The sequence below is a fragment of the Macrotis lagotis genome, chromosome 4 (genome assembly GCF_037893015.1).
Source record: "Macrotis lagotis isolate mMagLag1 chromosome 4, bilby.v1.9.chrom.fasta, whole genome shotgun sequence".
Taxonomy (NCBI): Eukaryota; Metazoa; Chordata; class Mammalia; order Peramelemorphia; family Peramelidae; genus Macrotis; species Macrotis lagotis.
In genome coordinates this window covers 149,951,907-149,978,964 of record NC_133661.1, presented here as the reverse complement: position 1 = coordinate 149,978,964, position 27,058 = coordinate 149,951,907, and the positions used below count along the sequence as shown (strand labels likewise).

Here is a 27,058-nt window from a genome sequence, read left to right as displayed (position 1 = left end):
GGTGGATAGAGTGATAGGTCTGATAGGAAAATAGGAAGATTCATTTTATTAAGAGTTCAAATGTGGCCTCAGATACACTATCTGTGGTACCTGGGCAAGTTACTTAATCTTATTTGCCTTAGTTTCCTCATCTGTTCAGTGAGGAGAAGGAAATGGCAAATTATTCCTAGTGTCTTTGCCAAGAAACCCCCAAATGAGGGTCGCAAAGAATAAGACATTATTGAAAATGACTGAAGAACAACCTAGGAAGTAGAGGAAAATATTTATCAAGTTCATTATATTTCTATTATTTTATACTTTGGATATTAGTAGGCAATGGAATTGTCAGATGTAATGAGAACAAGATAATTCACTAATTAGATACTCTTCAAATGATTGACTCAAAATAAAAAGATTCAAGTTTATTAGTCCATTTGCTTGTTATGAGCAGTCACATATGACAGTCATTTGGATAAATAAAAGCTTAAAAAAAGTACTATCTCAATGTGCAAAATAGAAATATTTGAAAACAGCAATCGTGTCTGGCCAATTTGAAGTCATGGTAACCTGTGCTTATAAGAATTTATTTTGAAAAACTATGGAAACTGTTTACTTGAAAACTGTCAAAATACATTGTTCAAAACCCAAGATGCCTCTTCAGTAGCTATCTGCCCAATATTGAATTAATTTAGTATAGCCTAAATCAACTTAAAAGATGATAGAGTAACAAGTTATTCATGTCATTTTCCCCTCCCCACTGAGTCTTTCTTTTCTTTCTTTCTTTCTTTCTTTCTTTCTTTCTTTCTTTCTTTCTTTCTTTCTTCCTTCCTTCCTTCCTTCCTTCCTTCCTTCCTTCCTTCCTTCCTTTCCTTTCTTTCTTGTCTTCCTGACTTCAGGTTCATCATTTTATCTACTGTACTACCTAGCTGCCTCTGGACCCTGATAGCTGCCTTTTAAATATTTGTTGGTTATGTGGAGAAAAGGGGAAAGGCTGGGCAGCTAGGTGGCACAGTGGATAGAGCAACAACCCTGGAGTCAGGAGTACCTGAGTTCAAATTTGACCTCAGACACTTAATAATTATCTAGCTCTGTGGCCTTGGGCAAACCACTTAACCCCATTTGCCTTGCAAAAACATAAAAAAAAAAAAGGAAGAAAGAAAGAAAAAAGGAAAGGAAGGGAATAAGCATTTATAAAGCCTCTATGATGTTCCTGGTAGTTTGGTAAGCCCTTTATCTCATTTGATTCTCACAATAATTCTGGGATATAGGTCCTGTCATCCTAATTTTACAGATAAGAAACTGAGGCAGTCATAGATAAAGTCATTGCCTAGATCACAGAACCAATAGGCTGTATGAGGTCATATTTGAACTCAGGTCCTCCTTACTCCAGGCTTACACTCTATTCACTGTGTCACTTAGCAGCCCTTTTCAATTAAATGTCTAAAATTTAGGATTTAACCACATCACACTCCATTAGGATTGCTTTTTAACCACAAAGATTGAAACATAAATTCCCAACCTACCATTTCAAGGTCTCCCAAAGTCTGACTCCATTCTGGCTTTCTAGTCTCATTTCATATTTTACTTAGCTATATATTTAACTAAATATTTCTTAAACTCAACATTCCCTCTTCCTTCTCTAAGACTTTGAAAAGGTTGATTCTCTTGCCTGGAGGGCACTCCCTCCCATCCACACCACTGTTTCTTAATGGCCTTAGAGATCAGGGGGCCATTTCCTGTGAAAAACCTTCTTCTCTATTTGTTAGTGCTCCCTCCTCAAGCAATAAAATGATCATTGTGGGGGTCAAATAAACTGTATTAGACAGCAGAACAAACAAGAGTCGGAGGGTTCTGAAGGATATGCTGGGAGGTCAGTTTTCTCCAGTTGCGTGTGGTTCACGACTTCTCTTTCACCTCTCTCTCACTCTCTCCCCAGTTTTCTATGCAGCACCATATGGAGGTCCTTCAAGGGAACCATCTCAGCCCACCAGGACTCCCCCCGCCCCAGATTCTGGTATAATTACTCTCTCTCTTTCATTACTCATCCCCAATTTGTTTATCTCTTTGAGCCTTGATCTTTTTTTTTTCTTATATTCTCTGCTAGGAAAAGTTTATTGCTCCCACAGTCATTATATATGTTACACAATTAAGAATAGTTTTGCCTTTCCAGAAATCCCACTGTTGTTCCAGAGTAAGAGCTAAGGTGAGTGAATCTATCAAACCCTACACCAGATCTTGAAGGCTTGTCTTATCAGTTCCCTGACATTTCCTAGATGTGCAGGTTGGAAGCTCTAAGTTGAGTAGCTATTATGAATTATCTGCTCTCTTCTTATAGTTTTAATAATCAAGAATTTACAGTGAACCATCATTTTTTTATTTCTTTTTATTTTTTCTCTTATTATACTCACAGTAAGGTTATTGAAATACAATAAGTCTATAGGAATGCACAAAGGACGTTCCCTAAAAGCAGGATTATTGCTATTTGCCAAGAATACCTGTTATTTCTATGACTTATAACTGGCTATCTGCTTTGAAAAATGCAGGGTTTCTTGAAAATATCAACCACTATTTTTTTCCAGTCAGTAGAATCCAATTACCACAGCAAATCCCAAACCCTTGCCATTTGGTTATTGAACAGAATGTCTTTCATTAATACTTTTCCCCTAAAGGTCAGGCATGAGAAGTGATACATTAACTTAATAGGTGAAATACATAGCAGAACACTATTTGAAGAGACAGAGCTCAATATAAATAGATAGAATTCTAATGGTGTTTCTTGTCTAACTTAACATGAGAAAATTTTGTCAGTCAGTGAAATGGAAGAAAATTTTCCATTTCATTTTTCCACACTCATATAAATATATGAACAAAAACCAAAGGCAACAAGGAAAGGATATTTGCTGACGATTATTCACAGGTAAAACAGTGTACCATTTGTACAAAGTGAATCCTATCTCTCAATCAAAGCTCTGCAGATTTTTGGAAAGGAGAAATTTAAAAGCAGGGAATTTATTGTCAGGAGAAACAATATAGAAAATTAAAAATCAAAGGAATAAGCAAAAGCCCCAAATGCTTCTTCCTTGTAATAAATAGGAAATGAAGAACCAAAAAATCACTTTTTTTCTCCTGTGCATGAAGACCAAAAGTCTAAAGTAAACATTAAATTAAATTAAAATTAATTAAGAATTTATAACCTATTTTCTATGCCTGAGAGATACCTTTCCAGAAAATCCATTTGAAAGGGCCACTAACCTTCTCATTGTCGAGTATTTTCCAGATCCTTCACTTTGAGAAAGGACCCAGGTTAGTCATCTTGCATTCCTTTCTCAGCTCTGCTCCAGAATCTTTGGATTGCACTATTATTCCCCTGTGCAGGTACTTTCTCCTCCCTTATCCCTTCACCCCAACCCCAACCCCTTTAGTTCAAATGTTCTTTCCACCATCAGAATATAAGCTCCTTGAGGGAAGGACATCTTTTTGCACTTCCATCACTTAGCATAGTATAGGAAACAAACTAAGTATGTTGTTGATTTGATTTGTAACCTCAGAGATTGGAGAACATCTATAACTCTAGATCAGCTATCTCTCTAGCTCCTCCCTTATCCTCTAAGATTAAAGAAAATTTTCAAAGTCCTAAAAACATATATTAGCCAATAGCATGTCATTATAGACTATGACAGTGTCAGAATCCAAAAAAATCTTGACAGGCTAGAAATCTCTCTAAAAGTTAAAGGATTGGGGGTGGTTAGTGAAAACAAAAACTGAGTAAGTCAATAAAGTGATATGTCAATACCAAAAGCTAATACAATAGGGACTACATAAAAAAGCATCACATTCACTTACAAAGATTGTAATCTGACTATAGACAGAACACATCTAGAGTACTGTGTCTGACTCGAACAAAATAAGACAAACTGGAGAATAGTAAGAGGAAAATAACTAAAATAGTGAAGGTCTTCAGGTTCATGTCAGATGAGTATTGACTAAAGGAATTGGTGATGTTTATCCTAGTCAAGAGAAAAATCAGGGAGGATATGATATCAACCATTAAGAATTTAGAGGAAGGGGCAGCTAAGTGGCCTAGTGGATAAAGCACCGGCCGGGAGTCAGGAGTCCCTGAGTTCAAATCTGGTCTCAGACACTTAGTAATTACCTAGCTGTGTGGCCTTGGGCAAGCAACTTAACCCTGTTTGCCTTGCAAAAACCTAAAAAAAAAATTTAGAGGACTATCTTGAGGGTAAGGAATAAGATTTTTTAAAAATTATTTTTATTTATGTCATCAAATAGATCTATGTGCAGTTCCCCCCCTCCTTTATCACTGCCTTGTCATAGTGGAGGGAAATCATGAGCTATGGTGAGCACATCAACCAAAAATGGATGGGTCATGGATGCAGAGTTTGAGAAAAGGTGATCCACTGGAGAAAGAAATGGCCAACTCCAGTATCTTTGCCAAGAAAACACCATGGATAGTATTAAAATGACAAAAACAGATGGCATTGGAAAATGAGCCCCTAAGGTCTGAAGGTAATCAATATATTACTGGGGAATAGTGGAGGACAATTATAAATAACTCTAGTATAAATTAAATAAGGAGAAATTTTGCTAAATTGAATTTTTTGGTAGATGAATAAGGTAACAGAGTCCCTGCTAGTTCTCAAATTCTGTGGTTTAACCATGCCCAATATCTATTTGCTCCTTTTAATCATCATACTTTGAAACTGTTCCCAAACATGGAATATAATAGAAAATACAAAGTATGGGGGGGGATGAGAATTGGGATTTATCCCCGATGTAGGTATGCGAGGCGCTAGATAGGCTCAAGGTTAATATTGGTGTGCTGTGTCAATAATCACAAATGCAGGACCCAGTAAATGTAGTTAATATTATGCCTTGAGCATAAATAAATGAATCATTAGGGAGAATGAATAAAATCATTTCCACTTGTGTATTATGAAATAATAGAACATTTTGTGGTTAAATGTATCTTGGCTAATGTCCACCTGTGGGATTGTGGTTATGTAGCTGTGTCTGTCCCCGGACCAAGGGCTTATTTAACTGCCCTCACTAAGTTTATGTTGTTAAGACTGCCAAGAAGATAGATTTTTAGATCTTATAGGATCATATAATTAGTGGGAGGGACCTTAGAGATGGTCTGGTCCAATGCAATAATTTTACACTAGAAGAAACTGAAGCTAAGAGGAACTATAATTCATTCAAGGTCAAAGAGATAAATGGCAAAGCAAATTCATTTATTCTGGTTTGATTCCACCACCATCATCATCACCATGTTCCCTTTCCCCCTCGAGGGATGATAAGTCCATCTCCCTATGAAAGCTTGTCACCCAGAACGTTATGAGCTGAAATTGATTCAGCTTTGCTATTCATACCTCTTCAATACTCCCCATTGCTTTTACATCTCTGATCATAGTCTTCCTTGATAGAAGGCTTAACATTCCAGCAATGTTTTCATTGGCTCCCAGATGCTCTGATTTGGACTGGACCACCACTACTGTCATCATCATCATGAACCACTGTGCAAAGATATGCTTCCCCCAGCCCTTTCCAATTATTCCCTACTCGACTGTAAGCTTCTTGAGAGCAGGGCACTATCCTCCTCAGCTCATAGTGTTGGGCCCTTAACAGAAGCTTAAAAAATATTTATCATAGTCTATTCAAATGCAAAGTAAAAGACAACAAGATCACAGATTCAGAGTTGGATGGAACCTAAAAGGTCATCTAGTCCAACTCCTTGATTTTACAGATGAGGAAACTGAGGCCCAAAGAACCTATGTGACTTGTCCAAGATCACCTAGGAAGAAACAGCAGTCAGGATTTGAATTTAAGTCCTTTGAATCCAAATCATGCTATCCGGAAACTTAAGAAATGACTTGGTTTAGTTCTGGCAAGAAACAGTAGAGGTTACATTTCATATTTTACAGATGAGAGAATTCAAGCCTAAGGGGGTTAATGAGATACTATATGTCAAGTGGTTTGTGAACTATAAAGCACCAAATAAAGGTGAATTATCATTAACTTCATTTTCATCATCCCTACTCCTGAAGTACTGATCTATACAAGCAGCAAATATGAAATCTCAGGTTCCCCACTTCTCAGAAAGCTGAATTCAAATCCTACCTCAGACACCTTTACTGCTATTACCCTCTCAGTCTCAGTTATCAAATAGAAGTAGTAATTAGTCATTTACCTCTGTCTGCCTCAATTTCCTCATCTGTAAAATGGGGAACATAATATCACAAACATTCTAGGGTTGTTATGAGGATCAAAAGAGATAATATTTGCAAAGCACTTAGAATAGTGCCAGAATCATAGTCAGTACTTGTTTATAATAATGCTTGTTTCCTTCCATTGCCTGCTTTTATTCAGTTCACTGAGCTTCAATATAGCTATGTTATAGTTTTTATTTTAGAGATCTGCTATGTAATAAACCCTTCCCCATCTTGTAACTGTGAAGGTGACTTCTTTGAATCCAAGTGTAGGCTTTCAAAAATACTTTTATCAAATTACATCTCATTAAATTTGACCTGTCATTCTAATCTGTTAAAATCTTTTTGGAAACGGATTCAGTCATGCTCTTGTTTGTGCTTCTTTCTAGGTTTAAGTCATTTGTAAACACACCTTCAATCTGCGATAAAACTGTGAGACATCACAGGGCTGAAAATCAGTAGCCCTCATAATGTGATTGAAAATTTATTCAGGTGGTAATTGAAATTCAACCTTCTGTTTTTCTGTAAATTCAAATTTTGCCATCCTTTTATTGTACTGGTCCATTGGGGGGGGTATTCTATAAATTTTAGTAAGGCCTTTAAAAAAACTCTAACTCACATTAAACTTTGTATTTAATAATGACTGATAATATAGTTAATTTCAGGCCTTTAGTTAGCCCAGCTGTGAAATGAGAATAATAAGACTTTACTTGCTTAGAACTACATGAAATTTTGAAGTCCTTTCAGGTTCTAATATTCTCTGATATCAGTACACTAACCACATAAAACCAAAGGTAAATGAACATATCAGGAATAATATCCAGAAATGAACAAGAAACCACTATGTTTTAGCATATTTATATTTCTTTAAAACCTAAATGTTTTGTTTATTTAATTAATCACTAATGTCATCAGAAGGGAGAGTTAGTGCTTTCAAAATGATTAAGCCTAGAAGGTGATAAATTGTATTCATTTCACAGATGAGGGTAACTGAAGGTCAGAAATTATCTGGCATGATTTAAACAGAAAGTTCAATTTGAGTCATAGATTTTTGTTTAAAGACATCATTAAAACTGGAGTACCCCCCCAAAATATTAAGGTCCTAAAAAAAGATGATTAAATCTAAGCAAAAAATATTATTCTGAGGAGTCCATGAAGGCCCCAAAAGGGCTCTTCATTAAAAGATTTCAATTTATTTAGTGTGTGAAGAGCAAGTTATTGGAGGCATGATTGCCCAAATATAGAAATAGCTGTAAAATGTAAAAAAAGAATAAAACTTCAGATGAAAGAATCAAATGAAGAGCTAAGGGGACATTTGAAGTCACTCATTTTACAGATGAAAAACCTGAAGCCCAGAAAGGTGAAGAGATTTGTCCAAGGAAGCCTTTTCTTTAGTGTATTTTCAGAGGTAAGAAGTAGGAGAAATGGACATAAGTGCAAAGAATAAGACAGAGGCTAAATATTAGAAAGGAAAACTTGAACAATTAGAGCTATGCACTGGCAATGGCCATGGTCTGTTTATTTTTCACTGGAGAACTTCTGGTTAAGGAAATAAGACTTTCTCCAATAGGAATGTGGTAGAGGGGATTTCTCTGCAGGTATTCTTGCATTAGATGACCTCTGGGGTCCCTTTCACTTCTGAAATTTTGTGACTTTGCATGGTATTGTATATGGTAAAGTTCCAACTTGAACAGAAACCCAACAAGATACAATTCTTGACTAAGGAATGAATGTAAAAAAGAGAGAGAGAAATAAAACAAATTTTCAAAAGAGGAAAGAAATTAATGACAACTGTTTAACATAAATCTTAAAATATACTATAAATGAAGAAAGTGACAGATTTGAAAAAAAAGGATTAGCTCCATTTGTAATAAGTAAAGTTTGAAAATTAATTCAGTAACTAATGCTTCCTTGAACCACAAAGTTTTGAGAACTGCTTTGAAAGATGAACCAAGAGGGGCAGCTAGGTGGCATCGTGGATAAAGCACCGGCCCTGGAGTCAGGAGTACCTGGGTTCAAATCCGGTCTCAGACACTTAATAATTACCTAGCTGTGTGGCCTTGGGCAAGCCACATAACCTCGTTTGCCTTGCAAAAACCTTAAAAAAAAAAAGAACCAAGAATACCAAAGAATATTAACATATTAACTAAATTCATTTTCACATATGAATTTTACTCAAATAAATTTACTGTACCCTCCTTATAAGTCAAAAGTATGACTCAGCAGCCAAAAAGTTAATGCAATCTTAGGCTGAATTGAGAGGCATAATGCCCAGATCTTGGTAAAGGCTTAGGTAAACATTAAAATTCATTTATAAAAACTATGTCAAAAGGCAATACTGACACATATTTAATAGGTTAAATAATTCTAAATAGAAATAGATTTGTTGTTATTGATAGATAAAGATACCAGAACACAACATAATAAGACTATGTCAATTAAACACCTCTCCTTGAAAAAAAAAATGTGTAGGATATATTCTCAGACAACTACCCAATGTGAAATCACTGAAATATCTCAGGATATTTCAGGATAGGCTAGAAATAATCATAAGCTTATTCTATTCATTTTAATTCTGGTTGTTAACAGGAAAGAGATTTAAGAAGTTTGTTCTTTTATTCATGTTTTAATCCCCAATGCCATTTGCAGGGCAATGATAAGATCTTGTGCATAATTTAAGTAATTTATATATAATAGCTGGTCATATTGTCCTAAGAATGGCCATGGTTAAAGTTTTTTAGTTTTAAGAAAAATTCCAGTGAGGAACCACTGAGGGAAGTAGAGAGACAGAGAGACAGAAAGACAGACAAGCAGATCTAAATGCAGTTTATCTCCTCAAGACAGAGGGGCTTGCATAGCTCAGTGAATCCATGAGCTATGTTATGGTTACTCAAAAAAGAGAGAATTTAGTACAGCAAACCACTCCTGTATCTTTGCCAAGAAAATCCCACGGACAGTACTGAAGTGATAAAACAGATGAGATGCACACCTCTCAGATTGGCCAGTATGACCAGGAAGGATAATGATCATTGTTGGAAGGGATGTGGGAAATCTGGGACACTATTACACTGCTGGTGGAGCTGTGAACTCATCCAACCCTTCTGGAGAGCTATTTGGAAATATGCCCAAAGGGCAACAAAACTGTGCATACCCTTTGACCCAGCAATACTACTACTGGGTCTATACCCTGAAATGATGAGGAAAAAGGGTATAAAAATATTACTTGTACAAAAATATTTATAGCAGCCCTGTTTGTGGTGGCAAAGAATTGGAAATCAAGTAAATGTCCTTCAACTGGGGAATGGCTTAGCAAACTGTGGTTTATGTATGTCATGGAACACTATTGTTCTATTAGAAACCAGGAGGGACGGGATTTCAGGGAAACCTGGAGGGATCTGCATGAACTGATGCTGAGTGAAATGAGCAGAACCAGAAAAACACTGTACACCCTAACAGCAACATGGGAGTGATGCTCAACCTTGAAGGACTTGCTCATTCCATCGGTGCAACAATCAGTAACAATTCTGGGCTGTCTGCAAAGGAGAGTACCATCTGTATCCAGATAAAGAGCTGTGGAGTTTGAACAAAGTGCAAGGACTATTCCCTTTAATTTAGGGGAAAAAAAACCCAGCTTATTGTCTGATCTTGTTACCTCTTAGACTTCTCTTCTCTTTAAGCATATGATTTCTCTCTCATCACACCCAATTTGGATCAAGGTACAACATGGAAACAAAGTAAAGACTGACAGAGTGCTTTCTGTGGGTGGGGGGTGGGGTGGGGGGAGGGAAGCAAGATTGGGGGAAAATTGTAAAACTCAAATAATATCTTTAATAAAAATAAATTTAAAAAAAGAAATTCCAAAAAAAATTCCAAAAAAACCCAGATGAGATGAATCTATAAGGTCTGAAGATGTCCAGTATGCTACTGGGGAAGAGTATAGGCCAATTACAAGTAACTCCAGTACTAATGAAGCAACTGGGGAAAAGCTGAAAGAAGGCTCAGCTGCAGATGTGCCTGATGTCCAAAGCAGTAAAGATCAATATTGCACAAGAACCTCGAATGGAAGATCTATGAACCAAGGTAAGCTGGATATGATTGAACAAGAGATGGAAAGATTAAACACCAATAATCTGGGTGTGGGTGAATCTAAATGGACAGAAATGGGTGGATTTAATTCAGATGATCATTACAAATTCTACAGTAGACAAGAATTCCTTAGAAGAAATGGAGTAGCCCCTCATAGTCAATAAAAAAGTGAGATAAGCAGTACTGGGGAGTAATCTTAAAAATGACAGGATAATTCTGTTTAAATCCAAGGCATACCATTCGGCATCACAGTAATACAAAATTAGACTCCAACCATTGATACCAAAGAGGACAAAGTTGCTTAGTTTTATGAAGACCTACAACATCTATAAGTAACACACACACACACACACACACACACACACACACACACACACACACCACGCACTCTCAATTTCATTCATCATTGGGGATTCAGATACTAAAGAAGGAAATCAAAAGATAATTGGCATGATAGGTGATTTTTCAGGGTAGAAATAATAAAAGTTTTGTCAAGATAACTTGCTGATCATAGCAAACCCTTTTTTTCTAACACCCAAAAGGCAACTCTACTCATGGACGTCACTAGATGATCAACAGTAAAATTAGACTGATTATACAATCTGCAGACAAACGTGCAGTTCAATATAGTTAAAATAGACATAATCTTGACCGTGGCTTAGATCATGTTCTGAGCTTTTTATTGCAAAAATGGAGACTTAAAGAAAGTAGGGAAAACCTTCAGACAGAAAAGGTATGACCTAAATAACATCCCTTATGAATATCAAGTGGAAGTGATGAATAGATTTATATACAGAGTGTATAAAAGGCTTTGAAAAGAGATTCACAATATTGTACAGGAGGAGGCAGCAACAAAAAACATCCCAAAGAAAAAGAGCAAGAAAGCAAAATGGTTGTCTGAACAGACTTCCCAAATAGCTGAGAAAGGAAAGGGAAAGAAGAAACAGAAAAAGATATAACCCACTGAATGTAGAATTTCTGAGAATAGGAAGGAGAGATAAGAAAATTTTCTTAAATGAGCAATGCAAAGGAATAGAAGAAAACAATAGAATGGAAAGATAATAAATCTCTTTCAGGAAAATTAGAGATGTCAAGGTAAAGCTTCAAGCAAAAATGGACATGATAAAAGACAAAACTGTAGGAACATGAAAGAAGCAAAAGAGATTAAGAAGAGTTGACAAAAGAAAAAAAAAAACCAAACCAAACCAAATAACTATACAAGAAAGACCTTAACATCACTGATAACCACTACAGTGGTAAATTGATATAGAGTCAGACATCCGGAAGTCATGTGGGCTTTAGGAAGCATTGCTAACAATAAGGTTAACAGAAGTGATGAAATTCCAGCTGAACTACTCAAAATTCTAAAAGATGATGTCATTCAAGTGCTGCCCTCAATATGTCAGTAAATTTGGAAATCTCAACTGTGGCCACTGAATTGGAAAAGATCACTTTACATTCCAATCCTAAAGAAGGGCAATGCCAAGGAGTTTTTGAACAATCTGCCTAGTAAGGTTCTGTTTAAGATTCCGCAAGCTAGGCTTCAGCAATATATGAACTGAAAATTACCAAAAGAGCAGGCTGGTTTCAGAGAGCCAGAGACCAAACTGCTACCATTTGCAGATGATGGACAAAACAAGGGGAAAAACATCTACTTCTGCTTCCTTGACTACACTAAAGCCTTTGTATGGATCACAACAAAATGTGGCAAATTTTCAAAGAGAGGATCTGGTAGATCATCTTACTTATCTCCTAAGGAACTTGTATTCGCACCAAGAGGCAAAAATTAGAATCAAACATAGTACAGTTGATTGGTCTAAGGTTGAAAAAAAAATATGACAAGGTCATATATTGATACCTTGGTTATTTTTTGGGGTTTTTTTGCAAGGCAGTAGGTTTAAAATGACTTGCCCAAGGTCATTCAACTAGGCACTTAAGTGCCTGAGGCTGAATTTGAACTCAGGTCCTCCTGACTCCAGGGTCAGTACTCTATCCACTGTGCCACCTAGTTGCCCCATCACCTTAGTTATTTAGCTTACATGCAGAGTATATCATGCAAAATGCCAGGCTGGATGAATCAAAAACCAGAAATAAGGTTGCCAGGAGAAATATCAACAATCTCAGATATGCAGATGATACCACTGATGGCAGAAAGTGAAGAATTAAGAAGCTTCTTGGTGAAGGAGAAAGAGGAGAGTGTAAGAGTTGGTTTGAAGATTAACATAAAAAATACTATTCTTCGGAACTGGTCCCATCATTTCTTGGTAAATAGAAGAAGAAAAATGGAATCAGTGTCAGATTTTATATTCCTGGACTCGAAGATACCTGCAGATGGTGAATATAGCTATGAAATTGGAAAACGTTCGTTCTTTGAAAGGAAAGCCATGGCAAATCTGCACAGCCTCCTAAAAAGCAGAGTCATCACCTTGCTGACAAAGGTCTGTTAGGATTTTTCCAGTAACAATGTATGGCTGTGACAGTTAGACTAAAAGGAAAGCTGATTACCACAGAATCAATTCTTTTGAACAGCTGTTCTTGGGAAGACTTTTGAGAGGCCCTTGGACAGCAAGATCAAATTTGTCTATATTTAAAGAAACTAGGATTATTCATTGGAATGCCAAATACTGAAGTTGAAGATTAAATACTTTGGCCATATAAGGGGAAGATAGGATTCATTCAAAAAGACCCTGATGATGGGAAGGACTGAAGACAAAAGAAGGGGGATGGCAGAGGGGGAAATGGATAGTGTCATAGAAACAATGAATATGAAATTGGACAGTTTTTGAGAGATAATGCAGGATAAAAGGGACTTAATATTTTATGGTCCATAGGGTCACAAAGAGCTGGACATGAATGAATGCTGGAACAACAAGAAGAAATGCAGTTTTGCCTTCTACATTTTTCTTTCAAATGACATTTGAAGGAAGACAATATGTAAGTATCTTGACCCAGGAATCGTATGTCCAAATATTAACTCTATCATTGAAGAAGACTCTTAAAAGGTCCAGGTCTGTTTCTTAATCCACAAAATAAGACTGGGTAACCTCCAAGGTCTTTCTAGTTCTGAGATCCTACAATGCTTTTAAAAGAAATAAAATATGCCTCTTATCTTTCTTCCTCAAATGGTGAATCTCTCTCTCTCAGTTAACTTGTTTGAATGTCAAATGAAAAAGACATTTTCTTTCCAGTAAAATATAAATATTTATAGATAGCATTACTCCATCTCCCTTGAAATGTTAAACAGGGTCTTTTCTTCATGTTCTGTTTTTTTATTGACTCAGTTCTATGATACATAATAATTCAAAAGCTATAAAAAGATAACTATGAAACACAAGTCACAAGGTCATGAATCAAATAAGTATGGATGAAAATATATTCATTAAATCTCTTTGTAATATATCCTCAGAGTTACAGGAAAAGAAAAATTCAATGGCAAAACAACCCCATCCTCACAATGTATACAGAGAGATTGCTTCTTCCAGTGATTGAAATCTGTATGGGAAATGCTTTCATTTAATATCATAAACCCTTCAGGTGCAGTGTTAAGTGTTCTAAGTACCCAGACCTCTAAGCTGAATTTCCCTATACTGACTACTATTCTCCCCAAATCCTTTAGCACGCCAGAAATACACAAATTTTATGAGCTAGCAGTTTAAGCTTCCATTTAAAAGGAGAGGTAGTGTGTTTAAAGGTTTGAGACTAGAGTCTAATTCTTAACAGCTTTGGATGAGGCCCTGAATTGTTCTTACAAAAGAGGTTCAAAACTGATAATAACAATATATTTGACACAACATGTTATAGTAGAAAGTTTTGTACTTGAATCAGGTGGTCTGGGTTGAATTCTAGCTTTTGATTCTTTATGATCAAGGACAAAATCATTTACCATAATTCTCACTACCTATGTCATATATTTCTTGGAGAAAAAGTACCTTGTAAACATAAAATTATGATAAATATAAATGATAGTATGACCTAGCAAATAGAGGATGGGTCTTGAAGTCAGGAAAACCTGGAATGAAGACCTACCCCCTGATATACTAGCTACTGCATGATCCAGAATCAGTGGTCTAATTTCTTAGGATCTGAGTTCTAAGATTATAGGCTGCATGAAAAAAACTTTCATGAACTGATTCTGAGTGAAGTGAGCAGAACCAGGAGAACATTGTATAGATTAACAGCAACATTATTTGATAACCAACTGTGATGGACTTAGCTCTTCTCAGCATTTTGGAGATCAAGGCCAATTCTAAAAGGCTTGTGATAGAAAATGCCATCCACAGAAATAGAAAAAAACTATGAAGACTGAATGCTGACCAAAGTATACTATTTTCACTTTTTAAAACTTGTTTTATGTTTTCTTTTTTTCTCATGGTTTTTTACCCCTTTAGTTCTGATTCTTTTTTCACAATTTGACTAATAAGGAAATATGTTAACTAGGATGTACATGTATAATCTGTAACAGAGAGGGGGAAAGGGAGAGAAGTAGAAAAATGTGAAAACTCAAAAGCTTACCAAAAGATGAATGTTGAATATCTTTGCATGTAACTGAAAAATATATTGAAAAAAAGATTATAGGCTTCAGAAGTGCAATTGGTAATAATTAGAAATTTCCTCATCTGCAAGCTTTCTATATCAATGAAATCAAATCAAATCCTTATCCCTAACTCTAATCTATTAACAATCACTCAATAAACATTTATTAAGCATCTATTGTTGTGTCATACATGTTAAGAAGAGCATAATTAATAACTTAAGCAGTTATTTACAAATTCACTCCTTTATCAAAACTCCTTTGGAGAAGTCTATCAAACCACACAGCACAATTTCTTACAGAAGTCTGTGGTATCTAATTGTTAAGGCTGATATTCTAAATTATTAATTATCTAAATTATTAATGATGATTTTGAAAATCCAGTAGTTTTGGATGTATAGATGGAGTTAAAAGTGACAGAAATTGTAGTTCTTTGTGATTTCAAAATAAATGATTGACCAGAAGAATGGTTAAGTCTTTATAAGGGAAGGATCATCTGGTTTAACAGGGTTTAACTTTAAAGGTTTTTGTTCTCAGAATCAATCTGCTTAGTCTGTGTGATTGTCTCAATCAACAAGATTGTCTCAATATTGTTAAATGGTCAACAACATCTTTGTTGTTTGTTGTTCAGTCATGTCTGACTCTCCCTGACCCTAAGGGTCACAGCATGCTAATATTAGCCATGATCTTCTTGGCAAAGCAAATGGAGTGGTTTGCCATTTCTTTCTTCAGGTCATTTTACAGATGTGGAAGCTGAGACAAACAGGGTTAAGTAAGCTAGTAAACAACTGAGATTGGATTTGTCTTCAGGTCTTACTGACTCAAGACTCAGCTGCCTCTTTTAACCTCTTACAGCTTCAGATATCTAAACTGAAAAATGAGGATAAGTATATGTGTGTGTGTGTGTGTGTGTGTGTGTATTTACTCACAGGGTTGCTGTGAGAAAGGTACTTCATAAAATTAAAGCACTATTATATAAATAGGTTATTATTGTTGTTCAAAATCCTTCTAGTCTAGAAATAAAGAGTAGAATTTACAATGACTTAATCACATTTGTAGAGTACGCTAAAGTTTATAGTATCTTTTCAATACACTTATGAGATAGGGGTTGAAATTCATTCCCATCCCACAAAAACAAATAGCAGATGGCAGAACCAGAACTTGAACCCAGGGCCAGTTGAGTGTGATTTCCTCTACATCATGTATTATGTGGACTAGAACACAACTATGTACCCATGAGAAGGACCAAATTTCATTTTATTTCGATTTTTTAAAAATCTTCAGAGTCAGACATTAGTAGTTTGCTTCCTGAGTTTTACTTTCCTAGAAATCAACATGGAAGGCACAAATTCAGATATATGAGCTGAAGCTCTTTCAAGCAATGGGCAATGTTCTCCAACTGCCACTAATGATAATAATGCAATTCACATTTATGTAGTGTTGTAGAGCTTATAAAGCATTTTCCCCACATTATACACATGAAGTATGTAACAATAATAGCAAGAGTTGACATTTATATAGCTCTTTAAACATTTTTCCCATAACAACTCCGTAAGGCAGAATGGTATGAGGAAAAGAATATTAGATTTAAAGTTAGAGAGTTCATGGGCTTCAATACCAGCTCTGCTCCTTACTACCCATGAGAGCAAACAAGACATTTAACCAAAATGCTTCTTATTTTGTTAATTTGTAAAGTAAGTGTTTTGGAGTATGACATTTCAATATTATACTCCCTAGAATTCTAAGGATCTAGATTCTATGATCCTACCCAGTTAATACAAGTTACATTATTCCCATTTCATTAATGGGGAAACTGAGTTTCTAAGACATTAAGTCATTTTCCCAAAGTGATAGAGCTTAAAAGTGTTTCTGCTAGGACTTAAGCTCAGATATACTAACTTCAAGTAGTATTTGAAGCAGCAAGGAACTCTGCAGGAAAGAAAGAAGGTAGTAAGTTCCAGGCAAGTAAAATCACCCTCACCTTGATGACCATTTCTGTTCAGCGCTGATAAAAGACAGTCCTGAACCTAAGATGCTTGGGTAATAGTAGTGCCCACAAACTACCAGACTTATTTCTAATCCAGCTCCTGCAGTAACTAATGAGGGTAAAACTCATTATTTAGAAGAAGCTCAACTTCCTCCTCATTAATTGCAATTGCTGACCCACTGTCACCAATACCCACACCTCCAAGAATGGAATCATCAAAGATGCTGGTCTTACTTCCATTCCAGCCTGCACATTCATCATCCAGAGAAGGGGATCCTATGAAGAAGGGGTCAACCACCCTTGCCAACTTCTATTTTATAGCAAGTCAATCTAGCTGAAGCAATAGTTATCCTGAGGGAGAGAAAAGAGAAAGGTGTACCACTCCCACTATCCTGACTATCATCTCCCCTAAGATGCTCATGGGTAAATCCTAAAACCCTTAACCCAAGAGCCTTAGGAATAGCAGGTTTCTAAACCCAGTATCCACAGCCATCAGAAAGCAAACTCTGTGGAGATGCAGTCTAGCAACTGCTGTTGTAACTGCTAATCTTATCTTTTGAAGACAAAAAAAAAATTAGCTCCTGTCACTCAATGGTTCGACATCAGAAACTGATATGATATTATCAGTGGAAATTAAAGTAGAGGCATTATCATCTGCTTTGCTGATATAACCTAAGGACCATGAGATCTTTCTATATGATTTGCAACTAAAATCTTCCTTAAATGTTGTCTCTCCCAGTAGAATAAGAGGGTTGTGAAAGCAGATAATATTTTACTTAATTAATACTATATTTAGCATTTAGCCCAGTGCTTTTCCCCATATCAAGCACATAATAAATTATTTATTAACAATTAATTTATTAATAATAATTAATAACTACCAATGATTTATTAATAAATTACTTATTCATTATAGACTGTCTCATTGCATTATTATACTTATTTTACTGATGAGGAAACTGGAACTCTGAAATGTTCAATAACTTGAACATTTGTGGTTACAGTTATTATGATTAAAAAACTATATTTTAAGGTTCTATGTTTAGAGTTCAGTAACAATTTTATATTCTTTATTTTTCTGTATGATTCTTCAAGACCCTCAAGCACTCTCCCCTGTATACAAAAATCAAGCTAAAGAAAATAACACATTAAGCCATATCTGAAAACTTCATTCCATACCCTGTCTCCAATCTCTTTACTGATATGGGAAAATATGCTTCCCAGTCATAACTCCTAAATCCCAAATGTCTCTATATTCACTGATTGCAATTCTGAGATTTTCAAGGTTTTTTTTTCCTTTGCATAATTTTGGTGATGATGTTATAAATTGTTCTCCTGGTTCCATTTACTGTGAACTGTATTATTTCATACAAATATTCCCAAGTTTTTCTGAAGTCTTCATACTGGTCATTTCTTAGTCAGCAAAAAGCATTGCAGTACATTCATATGCCATGATTTGCTCAGTTATTCTGCTATTGAGGATCATTCACTTTCAGTTCTCCCCCCAAAAATTCTATTATCCTTTTACCTCTCTCATGTACTTAAATAATTACTTTATTTTATAAAATGCCTGCTTTGAGAATGCTTTAAAAAAAATTCTTTTAAAGAAAAAAGGATTTAAATAATTTTGAAAAGGACCTTATATTCTCCTTCCCTAATGTCACAGAACTATGTATCAGAAGTAGGACTTCAATCCAGATCTCCCAGACTCTAAGACTAACTCTCTATGTATCCACTGTGCTGCCTCTTAATTAAAAACATAAAACATAAAAATGCAAAATACCCTCAGAAATAACAAGTTAAGGTATGAGTAGGTTAAAAAACAGAAAAGATTTGTTGGTAGCATATTTATTGTTCTCATGTAAATGAGAATAGATTGAATCCTTTATAATCTCAGGCCCAAGTTAATGTAATTAGTTCTGCCCCCTCCCCCAATTTCCAATGACTTGCATGAAGCTGGAACTTGAATAGGTCACTTGATCTTGTGGCACATTAGTAAATTTACATCTAGTTTCTATTTCAGATACCTCTGACTTAAATTAATTAGTTTCTACTGAAATTCTAAATTTCTCAAAATTTAAACCTTTTTTGAAAACAAAAAAAGCCAATTTGGACTTTTACTTGGCCAAGATGGTGGCAGAAGTCAGAGGTGTGATTTTCATGTTTTTAGAAAGCTCTGCATCTAAGGTGATTCAAAGTAGCATGAATATTGTACAAGAAATTCCATTTAGACACTGCCATGAAGGCTGTTTCCATCTCATGCAAAAAAAAGACTAGTATTAGGAAAGCTTAGGAGGCAGTCTTGGGAAAAGTAGATGTAGAAGTCAAGTAGCCCCCTTCTGCCATGAGGAAATGAGTCTGAATCTCACTCAATTAAGATCAGTTCAATTAAGATCAACAAGAAAAATCACTATTTTTGTTACCAAATGATAGCAATCTGAATATTACTGAGGAAAATGATGAGATTTGGGGTACTGAATTTGTTTGTAAAGTCATGTCACTGGTAATATTTCTAGAGTCCATTCTGAAGTTGTAACTATCCTTAAGGAATCTCTTCTAGTCTTTTCTGAAGGCAAGCAGAAAAGACCAAAATCATAACAATTATATGATGTTACTGTCATAATAAAAAATTCTCATCTAACAAGTGGGTGTGATTTTGTTTCCTATCATTATAGAAATGGTTCTTTTCTTTTTAAATGTCATATTTCTCTTGCTAACTTTGTGAATAAAACTATTTGATACTAGTATGTGAATGATGTATATCAATCAATGTGCATTTAAGCTGGGTGCTTAAAATATAAATACCGAATTAAGATATTCCTTGTCTCAAGATGATATTCTATTTGAGGAATACAATATGAATGAGCCAAGTGAAATCTCTTCTCCTCCATACTGAGGAAGAAATTTTAGGCAGCTATCTTAACCAGTGTAATACTATTCCAGTCACTTGAACCAGATATGTCAATCTGCTTTCAGTCGCAAATATTGAAGATGAATACTCTGAATTGAGTTAGAACATTTTGAAACTATCTTTTTAAAGTTAATTTAAGACCAAGATGGCTACTTAATTTGCAATTACGAATCCTTTTATTTATAGTTGAACAATATTAACTGATTTACCAAAATAAGTTACGAGTTTGCCTGTGTATATATCATGTCAATATTTTTATGTGTTCTTACCTTCCAGGCACTTCTATTATAATACAGCTGAGATGAATTTGTCCCAATTTTGTCAACTCTTTCAATATTTTGACTTTCTAGTATAAAATGTTTAACCATTAAAAAACAATTTAGAGAAAATAGTAAATTTCTTCCATAATTCACACATGCTGGGAATAATTTTAATAATCTTGGGTGTCACCCTTCCTAATAAGAATATTACATTTCATATTACATATGTCATTTCCAGTCCATTTCCAAATTCTATTTCAAACTATACAAGATGTTCCAGAATCACAGCGCTTGTAAACGGGTTGTACTGTGTGCTGAGACAAAATCTCAGTGGGTGAATGAATAGTTTTAAAAGTACAATAGTTTCTAGTCTTAGCCCAGAATTACAGTGAATTATTAGCAAAGGAGAAAGAAAATTACAGTCCTCTTCTTGTTACCAAGACTAAATAATTGCAGCATGAGATTTAAATATAGCAGTGACTATCAATTAACATCACTGTACATTTTACCAGTTTCCTTGTAAGTTCAGGATGCTGAAATAATTGCAGAATTCTGATTTATATATCAAGGTCAAGGCAAATGAGAGAATGTACACGTTCCATGTTGACAGTCTCTGTTGTCATTCTCCCCTGTTTTATGACTTCTTCCACTGCAAACTATAGTAATAGCATGATTGGAATTTTAATGGAGGAATAAAACAGTACCACTCAATGTCTGGAATCTCTACATACCCCAAGACATAGGAAACATAATAATACAACTCCTACCTAGGAAGGATGGGGAAATGAGACTTGGGAAGAAAATTATTATCTAGCAAGAAACCGAGTTATTCTACACGATAACAAGGTGCTTTGCAACAAACCTTAGAGAAATTAAGAAAGCCAAGAAAATGAAACTATTAGACATTGTAAATATAATAGCATGATAACCAATTTTAAAAACTCAATTAAATAGAGTTAATATGGGGCCATTTATGAGACAAACCTTTAACATGGATAGAGAATGAACTGATATCTCTCCTTAGGTATCTATCTTAAGCAGCACCTTAGTTACAACAATATTAGGGTAGGTATATGAGACCCACAAATACTATTCATTTAAATCAGAGGTGGGAACCTCTGGGGTGCAGACCATATTGGTCTGATGTTGCCAAGGCAACCATAGGAGGAAACTCAAAATTTAATAAATCTAGGAGTTTTTTTTAGAAGGAATTAGTTAAATGTGTAACCAAATATATAGCCTATGAATCATCCTTGGTAGAAAAAAGGTTCTCGTTGGGGCGGCTAGGTGGCGTAGTGGATAAAGCACCGGCCTTGGAGTCAGGAGTACCTAGGTTCAAATCTGGTCTCAGACACTTAATAATTACCTAGTTGTGTGGCCTTGGGCAAGCCACTTAACCCCATTTGCCTTGCCAAAAACCTGGAAAAAAAAAAAGGTTCTCCACCCTTGATTTAGTTCAATTGACTATTCGAGGTATAATCCTACTCTACCAGAGGAAAGTAGCACCCCCCTCCAAAAAGGCCTATTTTTAGTCTTCAATTCTACATATCCAGAGAGGCAGGAGCCTCAAGGTCCTCTATATTTCCTGCTTTTCAAAGACACCATAGAGTTTAATTATTTGGATTGCATTCCTCACATCTGTTTCTTATTTAATCACTAGTCCTCCACCCTTGTATAGCCCCTTATCACCTGTCAGTGGAGCATAAATGCTTTCAGTTTTCCCTTTCCCTAACACATGATCCACACTGTTACCAAATGGATATCCCTAAAGTATGGATCTGACCACTTTACTCTTCACTCAATAACAACCTTTAGAATGTCCCCTGATTCAGTGATAAAGACAAACTCCTCCACTTAGTATTTAAAGCCTTTCACAATGTTGCTCCAGTCTGCCTTTACTCTCCCCTTTCATATACTCATCTTTTAAACCAAACACAGACCAATCTGCTATTCCCTGAACACATTTCACCCCTGTCTATCTTTGACTTTGTTGAGTTCACCTACCAGGGAAGCATTCTCGTCTCACTTCAACCTCCTACAATACCTAGTTTCCATTCAAGGCTCAGCTCAGGAGCTACCTTCTACAAAGGGCTTCAAGATGACAAGCTAAAGAGAAATCAGAAGTTCCCTTTTCTAAAGAAATCGTGGGTTTAGTCTCTATCCAAAACTTTGTATATATGATGTATATGTATAGTTTTATACACTAAAAAATTCTTGAGTACAGGAACTTTTCTTTGACATCAGCACTTAGCACAGAGGTTTACAAAATTTTAATAACAGCTAACTGATTAACTGAATGATGAGTATTTCCAGCACCTTAAGTGAGTATCTGAAACATAGCAAGCAATTGATACTGAATCATTATTGAATGGTTTATTGATTTGTATCTCAAGAATGTACCAGGGACACAAAAAGTATTTAATTATTATAGAATACAAGATTCAGTGACCAAAATTTTAAAACTGGCAAATGCATCAAATGACAATTTCTTTGCTCCAAAATGAAAATCCTTTTCATCAACAATTATTAAATATACCATATAATAAATAAAACATAAAAATAAAATGGCATGCACACATATATGAATATCTATAAACAATGTTCAGATACATGCACATTCCTGACTACTTAGCTTCAAACTACAGCAACTTAAATTCATAAGTTTTTATTTAATTTATTTTTTATTCTCATTTTGTACAAATGTTTTTCTTTACATTAATAAAATATACTTGTTTACAAGTAAACAAAATACCCCTCCCCCCCGTGAATATAGATAGACTTGCTTGGGCAAAAAAGTAAAGGGAGAAGAAAAAAAATTAAAATTAAAAAAAAATAATAGTAATAATTGTAGGTATGGCCAGGTGGTGCAATGGACGAAGCACCAGCCCTGGAGCCACGAGCACCCCAGTCCATATCCAGCCTCGTAAACCCAATTATCACCCAGCCATGTGACATGCAAGCTACCCGATCCCCACTGCCCTGCAAAAACCAAAAAGAAGAAAAAAAAAAGGCCCCAAATAAAATAAAATAGTAATAATAGTAGGGGTGGCTGGGTGGCAGACAGAGCATTGGCCCTTGAGCCAGGAGCACCCGGGTCTGAATCCGGCCCCAGACACCCAATGATCACCCTGCTATGTGGCCCCAGGCAGGCCACCCTGCCCCATTTGCCCTGCACCCTCCCCCAAATAATAATAACAAAAAATGTGTTTCAGTCTTTGTTCCAACACCATCAACTCTGTCGGGAGTGGATCACATTCTTCATGATAAGCCCATCACAAAAGTTACTTCCATATTTTTCCAACGTTGCCATTGCTGATCGCAACTCCCTCCTTTCTTATTTCTCCACTACCATGTACTATATTTTCTCTTTCCTTTCACTGTGACTCTGCTGTAGGGTCGCTGAGTGGCGCAGCAGGCAGATCCCTGGTCCTGGGGCCAAGAAGCCCTGAGCCCCCATACCACCCCTGAGGCCCAGCATCCACCTGGCCCTATGGTCCTGGGCAGGCCATCCAATCCCAGCCCCTCGCAAGAAGAAAAAAAAAGAAAATGTGTTATATCTGACCACTATCCCCCCATGGTCCATCCTCTCCTCCTTTATTCACATCCCCATCCCTTCCCCCTGCTCCCCCCTCCTTCTTACTCCAGTTGTCTATACCCCATTGAGTATATTTGCTGTTTCCTCTCCTAGCCATCTCTGATGAGAGCAAAGGTTCCCTCATTGCCCCTTGGCTCCCCGCTTCCATTTCATTGCAATAGCTCTTTGTAATAAAAAAAAAAAAAATCTTATTATGTGAAATAGGTTGAACTATTCCCCCCTCTCCTTTTTCTTTCTCCCATTCCATTTCCCTTTTTTTCTTATTGACTCCATTTTTACTCCATATTTTATCTTCGACTTCAGCTTTCTCCTGTGCTTCAACTATAAAAGCTCCCTCTACCTGCTCTATTAACTGAGATGGTTCATATGAATATTATCAGTATCATTTTTCTATACATGCAGTTCATCCTCATTAAGTTTCTCATATTTCCCCCCTCTCCTCCAATCTCCATGCTTCACCTCAGTCCTGTATCTGAAGATCAAACCTTCTGTTCAGCTCTGGCCATTCCAAAAGGAACCTTTGAAATTCCCCTGGTTCATTGAAAGTCCATCTTTTTCCCTGGAAGAGGACATTCAGCCTTGCTGGGTAGTTCATTCTTGGCTGCATTCTAAGCTTTCTTGCCTTCCGGTATATTATATTCCAAGCACTAGGAGCTTCCAATGTAGCTGCTGCTAAGTCCTGTGTGATCCTGACTGCAGCTCCATGATATTTGAACTGTGTCCTTCTGGCTGCTTGTAACATTTTCTCTTTGACTTGGGAGTTCTGGAACTTGGCTATAATATTCCTAGAGGTTGGTTTTTTGGGATCTCTTTCTCGGGGGATCGGTGGATTCTCTCCATTTCTATTTTGCCCTCTGCTTCTAGAATATCAGGGCAATTTTCCTGTAGTAATTCTTTGAAAATGATGTCAAGGCTCTTTTCCTGATCATGACTTTCAGGTATTCCAATAATTTTCAAATTATCTTTCCTAAGTCTGTTTTCCATATCAGTTGTTTTTTCAATGAGATATTTCACATTTTCTTCTAATTTTTCATTTTTTTGGTTTTGAAGTATTGATTCCTAATTTCTGGTAAATTCACCAATCTCCCTGAATTCTATTCTTTGTCTGAAGGAGTTGTTCTCCTCAGAGAGTTTTCTTATCTCTTTCTCCATCTGGCCAATTTTGCTTTTTAAAGCATTCTTCTCCTCAATAACTTTTTGAACTGTTTTATCCATTTGACCTAAGCTGGTTTTTAGCATGCTGTTTTCTTCAGCATTTTTTTGGATTTCTTTGACTAAGCTGCTGACTTCATTTTCATGTTTTTCCTGCATCTCTCTCCTTTCTTTTCCCAGTTTTTCTTCTAACTCCCTCATTTGATTTTCAAAGTCTTTTTTGAGTTCTATCATAGCCTGAGCCCAATTTCTGTTTTTCTTGGAGTCTTTAGATGCAGGAGCTTCCTCATCTTCAGACTGAGTATTTTGATCCTTCTTGGACTCATTTGCAAAATATTTCTCAATGGTCTTCCTCTTGTTTCTTTGTTTGTTCATTTTCCCAGCCTAAGGCTGTTTTTTGGGGGTGCTTCCTGAGCTTTTGGGACACTCCCACAAGGGTCTCACTGTGTGAGGCTCTGTCCTCCCCTCCTGGTCTGTGAATGACCATAAGCACCTCCCTCTGCCACGGGGCTGGGGGGGGGGCTGCTGTTCTATGGGGGGGCCTAGACTGTGATCAGGATCTGAATGTGGTCAGAGCTCCAGAGTCCTGTTCCAGGGGCAGAGGACAGAGCTAGGCAGTCTCTCTTCACTCCCCTCCCTCAGCTCAATGGGCTCATGCCCTGGTGGCTCCTGCTTATGGGCTCCACCTGCTTCTGTTCCTGGTCTGGACTGCCAAAAGACCAGGCTGCTGGCTGTGTGCGCTGAGGGCTGGGCTCCATGTGCTCGCTCTGGTAGAGGTCCCCTGCTCTTCCCCCACTTTGTGCCCGGTGCTCCCCGGGGTGCAGCTCAGGCGACTCCCCTGCTGCTGTGAGCTGAGGCTCCCAGTGCCCTGGGGCTGCCTCCTGGAGGCTGAGGTTCTTTCACTCTGGTGGGCCACCCTTATGGCAGGCTGCCCCTCCGACCCCGGGGAGCAGAGCCTTTCTGCTCTTTTCCAGGTTACCTTGAGTAGGAGAACTGCCTCACTGGGTCCCTCTGTGGGTTCTGTCTCTTGAAAGTTTAGAGTCCTTAGTTTATGAGTTTTTATCAGAGAGCTCCTAAGACTCAATCCCTTCATGTGGCCATCTTGGCTCCGTCCCCTCTCCAATTCATAAGTTTTTAAATCTACTTTTTATTCAATTTGTTACCATGTTTTTCCTTAATGTAGAATAAAATTAGTGCTAATTTTCAGAGATTATACAAGTAATCTGCTGAAAACCTCTTTTTAACTTTCCAAATTTTAATCCCATGCCATGAGAGTTCCTCAACCCCTATGAATCCCAGTTTTCTCATTTGAAAAATACAGAGTTGAAAGATATGGTCCATTATACTTTTACTCCAGCAATAAAATGTGATTAATCTGAAATACTTCTTCATGTAATTAGTCCAAACACTTACATTTGAGGCACTTTCAATGTCAATTAGTCCTCCAGTTATAACATAATATATAGAATTTTTAAATTTATAAATAGAATTGATGAAAATATAGAACTAAAGTATAGCACTGAAAGTGATATGTATATATGTAGTGTAAATGTGAATGACTGCTTTGGAGGGATTATACCTTAGAAATGTCATAAATCTGCTAGGTAAAAGATTTGATGTTTTTTTCCTTTTCTAGCACTCAGTGCTTTTAACAGGTTTTTGTATGGTGCTGGGGACTCTTACGTATCCATCTGGATGGAATGTGAACAGTAAGAGTAGTTATTTACCCTTTCCTATGTCACAGAATAGATAACAATGTCAATGATTACAGATGTTAAATATTGAACAATAACAACAACCCAAATAGCCAGATGCCCAGATGCCACAAAATTGCTTCAGGTAATTATGCTGGTAATTTCCCATTGTAACATTATAAAGATAAGAGAAAATAGTGAAAGAGAGGGAAAGAAACATTTGCTAACTTATCTTCTGGTTCTAACACACACACACACACACACACACACACACACACAAACACACCTTTACAAGAGAGGATATGGGCTTCTGTTCTTAGGATTTAAATGTTTTAAATAGGCTGGAATAGGCAAGGTGCTGATGTGCCCTGCCTCCAAATATTCCATGCCAGAAGTCTGGTATCCCTCCCTTGGGGGTCTCTCTCTTCTGCCCACACAGACTTTGCCTGGTATCCTAAATAAAGTGACATCACCAGGGATAGATTCAGTTGTAAGGCTGATAACAATGAAATATAACAGGGCAGGATGGTGAGTAGTGATCATACCTCCCTGTCACCCTCCAAAGCCCCTGATCTAGAAACAATAACAAAGTGGCATCATTTAAATTTTCTCCCAGTCTCTTATTTTGGCTCCACTCAT

The 27,058-nt window shown here is 36.5% G+C and overlaps 1 protein-coding gene across 10 annotated transcripts in view; it reads right to left on the bottom strand.

The window, feature by feature from the left end:
• Positions 1 to 27,058, bottom strand: part of TLN2 (talin 2) — a 575,338-nt gene that overhangs the window by 259,231 nt on the left and 289,049 nt on the right. The window contains exon 4 of one of the 10 annotated variants that reach the window (XM_074234300.1): positions 14,802 to 14,834. The exons of the other annotated variants lie outside the window; for them this stretch is intronic. The gene's annotated coding sequence lies outside the window, so the exon portion shown is untranslated. The remainder of the gene's footprint in view (positions 1 to 14,801; positions 14,835 to 27,058) is intronic. 10 annotated transcript variants of the gene reach the window in all.